We start from the raw sequence: 5,398 nt of genomic DNA, 5'->3' as shown, positions 1-5,398 counted from the left end.
CCACCACTTGTCTGAACAAACCAGCACACACCCCCCCCCCCCCCCCCCCCACTCCATGTTAAAGTCATGCACAAGCTGATACCAGGATCCATTTGCAAGTCCTGTGATGATGGAGAATTGGAGTCAGGGACAGGATTGTGAACCTGAGAGTTTATTGTAATTCTACATTAAGAATCAGATGTATTTGGGTAGCAACAGTGATCACTGAGGAGTCCAGGAAACCCTTTGTTCCTCAAATAAGGAGAGGGCTAAAAAAAGGCCCTACCATTTGCTTATGGTTGGGAAACCACACCCTGTTGGATCATTATCTTTGTGGACAAAGAGAAGTTTCAATGTTGCTACTTGGAATGTTAGAACACTTATGGATAACCTCAAATATGATTGTCCCAAAGAAGAGCTGTAATTGTATCAATTGAGTTATCAAGACTCTAAATTGACATTGTTATTCTCAGAATTGGATCTTGGATTTGCTGCCAGAATTCCCAGTTTATAAATGAAAAGTTCATGACTCTTTAGCTATAGATGTACAGCTCAGCCATACGCAATCAATGACATCAATGTTATGTCCTGACCTTTGAATCTGATGAAGATGTTCTGTGCTAACTTGGATGAAATTGTCATTACCATCCAAAATAAGAAAAGATCATCTTCTGAGTAATTTTAATGTCATTCTTGGCCATGACTCTAATGACTGTAGAAGAACCATTAGGATGGAAAAGACCAGTGCCAGTAGGATCTTCTTGCAGACAGTATGTTCAGCATGGCCTCATTTTAACAAATACAAAACTATATGGAATCATCCAGACCAAAGATTTGGAACATTTTGGACTATGTCTTTGTTTTGAGTCAAATGTCTTAGTGATGCCTTTTTTATTCATTTATGAAAATGTGGGTGTCAATGTCTAGGATTTTGACCCAGCAACACTGAATATATGGCAATATGTTTCCGAGTCAGGATGGGGAGTGGCTTGGAGTGGAACTTACTGGTGGTGTTCCAATGTATCTGCTGTCTTCTCTTTCTAAATGGAAGTGGTCATGGATTGGCAGGTGCTAAGGAGCCATGGTGAATTTCTACACTGCATCTTGTAGATGGTAAAAATTGCTACTAAACATTGATTATTTGTGGAAGTGTTGCCAATCAAGCAGGTCACTTTGTCCTGGATAGTGTCAAGTGTCTTGAGTGCTGTAGTAGCTGGAATCATCCAGGTGGGTACAAAATATTCCGTCACACTCTTATCTTGTGCCTTGAAGATGGCAGATAGGTTGTGGAGTGTCAGGCGATGAGTTACTTTCTGCACATTTCCTAATCTCTTACCTGCTACTGTGGCTGTTCTTTTTAATGTAGCTAGTCCAGTTCAGTTTCTGGACAATGGTAAACCAGAGAATATCTATAGTGGGGATTCAACGATAGTAATACCATTGAACATCATGGGACAATGGCTAGATTTTCTTTTGTTGGAGATGGTCATTGCTTGGCACATGTATGGCACATAAATGTTATGTGCAACTTATCAACCCAATCTAAATGTTGTCCAGATCTTGCTATGCATGAACTGGGGCTGAAATAGTTGATTGTCCAACTACAACAATAATCTTCTATTACGTTAGGTGTGACCCCAACAACTGGAGAATTTTCTGCCAAATCCATATGGAGTCCTGGCAAAATTAGAGTCAGTGTCCCACATTCAGTTGAATGATGACTTCATGTCAAGGGCAGTCACTTTCAACTCGCCTCTGGAGTTCACTCTTTTGTCCATATTTAGACAAGGCCATAATGAGGTTAGGAACCAAGTGGCCCTGCTATAATCCAAATTGAGCATCAGTGAACAGTTTGTTACTATTTATGTGCTCTTTGATAGCACTGTTGATGACCCCTTCCATCACCTGGCTGACAATCAAGAATACATTGTACAGGTGATAAATAGCCAGAGGTAATAGGAACTGCTGATGCTGGAGAATCTGAGATAACAAGGTGTAGAGCTGGATGAACACAGCAGGCCAAGCAGCATCAGAGGAGCAGGAAAGCTGACGTTTCGGGTCTAGACCCTTCTTCAGAAAATGCGATAATGATAATGGCCAGATTGGATTTGTCCCACTCCTTGTGCACAGGACATACCTGGGGTCTGACTCTGCCTTGATTTTTTAAATTATAAAATATACTAATTTATGTCTACACTTTGTCATTAAGCACATTTAAAAATGTTTTTTAATTTCTCGCAAGGACTCGTATCCTATGAACTTGAGATCTGAAGCATTAAGGAAAACTTGATTTATTTGAAGTCACGTGGATCTGGATTTTTCTTAAAAAAAGGATAATGGAAAGATGCATTGGACTTTTTTTGCAACAAGGCATTTTTTGTAAAGTAAATTGTTGCAGATAATTGCTGGTGTTAGTTACTTGATTTCATTTCAAGGAACATGTCTGACTGATTTAAAAACTGGATTCTACAGCTGTTCTGTTTGAACGATATTTTGCAGCTTTGGAAATGGTTTCAGTTTTGTAGTTGCAGAGAAGAAAGAGGAAAAAGAAAGCATCTTCACAGTTCAACTCTCCTGTCTCTGGAAAAATGCTTGTAATGAAACCAATGTAAAACCTGATTGTCCTCTTGAACACTATCGGGTAGAATCCTCAATTCTGTTTTTTAAGCTAGCAGCATTTGCAACGTCTCAGGAAGGTTCTTATGATTGGTGACACCTGCCTACACATGCTAGAACATCAGACCAATAGCCAATTCAATACCTCAAACTTTATCCTTTTCTTTTCTTTTGAGAACTAAAACTTATTGGCTGAAAGTGTTTTTTCCTCTAAAAGTGAATACCTGCAGACAAAAATCTGTTATCTTTTGTCTTTTACCCTGCATGTGGATTTGCGCATTTCAATTTAGCTAGATGGGTAAACATTTATGTTGTCATCTTGCAAACTTTGCACATTAATAAATTCTGTGAATTATAGAATAGGTTTTGTTTAATAATTAACAGTGTTGTGTTTATTAAAGAAACCCATTTGATAAAAAGCACATGATAGGCATAATCAGGTCCCAAGTAAAACAATCAAATTTGTACTGTGATTGATGGAGTAATGGGACTAGAGAAAGACAGTGCATGCATCCCACCCTCAGCCGTAACAAGACACACAACAGAAACTTGTTCGCCTCAGTAGGCATCATACCTGAATTGAGGAAAAGCCAATGACAATAACAACATTGCTTGTAAGACCAGAGAAATAGATGGTACATCAACCAACAACACCCCATCTGCTCAGAAAAAAATATATTAATACCCTGACCTTAAGGATTTCTTGCCAACACCTGTCAACTCTGTACATCCCACAGATGAGGTTACCATGAATGATTCTCCTTCTCAATTTCTCCCATCCTCACTCTCCCTCACCTGAGGCGTGGTGACTCTCAGGTTAAACCATCAACAGTCAGTTGGTTCTAGTGAGAGAGCAGCCCTACGGTCTGGTAACACAGTGGTAACTTTACCTTTACTATCTGAACCTGGGTTCTCCAATTCTCTTTCTGAAGCTTCCTCCGACACCAATTGCTTCAATCTTGACTAAATTACCATGCTACGGTTTAAAAGGCTGGATTTTCAGAGTTTGGTGCCAATTCCAAGCAGGTGGATCCTAGATGCAGAATTCCTACCCCATTCCTAAAAGATCCATCACTTTTGCCATGATTGGGAAGGGGCATGAATCACACAGGAAGAAAACACATACTCAGCAGGGTCATTTGAAATTAATATTCAGTTTAACCCAATGAGAGTGAGTCACAAATTGATGGAGTGGATATAAAAGCCTTTACAGAGAAGAAATGGTCGGTTGAAGCGTGATGATCTGAATTGTTTTAAAGCCCAGCTCTTTAAACATTAATAAAAGGTTGAATCTGTCACCTAGGGTAAAAGAAAACTCCATTGGGCACATTTGATTGCTGGGTTATTCTAGTGTAACATTGAAATTTCGGGAGTAGATGCTAAATGTTTTTCAATGTTCTACGTAGGTATTTCCCTCGTGCTGTTTTCCTGCTAAGGTCATTATGAATGCTTTGTGGAGTTTAAAATGCTGCAACAGCTGCTGGGGCTTAGTTCACATTTTGATTGACAGTAAAGAGGCTATTATATGATTGGATATCTTTAACTGGTCCCAGAATAAGGGGCTGTTTTAGAACTGGCTTTGTAGTCTAGTGATGCCATATTGTCTCTTGCTTTAAAAAAAATACAACATATTAGGGATAGTATTATACTCTTCAGTTGTGCCCTGGCAGCAGTGATTGAAATTATGTGGTGCTGAGGCTCATAGTACTTGATTCACCTTGATGTGGAGGTGCTGGTATTGAACTGGGGTGGACAGGGTCAAAAATCACACGACACCAGGTTATAGTCCAACAGGTTTATTTGAAGGCACGAGCTTTCGGAGTCTCGCACTCTCTCTCTCAAGCACATGTGCGCGCGCGCACGCACACACACACACACACACACATATAAATCTATGGGGTAAATATGCATTTGCATAGTTGTAATTGCAGATTCATTCTATTTTGTTCAAAGAGCATGCAATTTGTAGACAGTCAATGTGGCATTTTATAAATTCCTACTTTGGAAATAAAACCAGTCTGATTCCAAGTTGATACACAACCAGATTCTTAACAAGACCCCACACCTAAAATGCATTGTCTGACCTGAAATGTCACCTCTGGTATACTGAGGGAATTGATAAAGCCTTTAGTTATCTTAGGGCAGTGACTTCAAAGAAATCCTGGAATTTGCCAATTAATCCTTTCCAATTGATTAAAGATTTAACAGCCATCTTAGGTTTGTTCAACACATTTGCATTAGTTCTATTGCCCTTTGATCTTCTGTGTCTGATGCCACCTCTTTCATAGACACCTGAAGTAGGAGTGAGACTCTGAAAACTTGTGTCTTCAAATAAACCTGTTGGACTACAACCTCGTGTCGTGTGATTTTTGACCTTGATTCACATTGTACCCATAATCCCCACTGACTTGTGCTGAAGCCCCAAGTGTAAAATATCTTATTGCACAACTGTTTAGCTGCTTCTGGCATTCAAGATTTTGACTAACAATCTGCTGGATTTTACCATACCCAAGTTTGAAGTCAGACGGATACATCAAAATCCAGCAAATGGCCTTTCCATCCGCCAATGCCAGGAGAAAGACTGGATATCTCATCTACCCTTAAGCCAGCTTTTATGTTGTGAATTTATAACCACTTAAGGGCTTCATCCTGTACATTAGTATCTTACCCATGGGTTGACGGAAGCACACACCATGTGGAAAACTAGGTAGGTTTTGATGCTGGTGGCACAGAAGGGGAGGGGAGGGCAAGGTCAACCCCTCTTTAATCCTGTTCCCCTGTGGGTGTGAATGTGGTGCTTTTT

Source organism: Rhincodon typus, chromosome 3 (assembly GCF_021869965.1).
Source record: "Rhincodon typus isolate 14 chromosome 3, sRhiTyp1.1, whole genome shotgun sequence".
In the NCBI taxonomy this organism is placed as follows: domain Eukaryota; kingdom Metazoa; phylum Chordata; class Chondrichthyes; order Orectolobiformes; family Rhincodontidae; genus Rhincodon; species Rhincodon typus.
Note: the sequence above shows the minus strand (reverse complement) of the source record.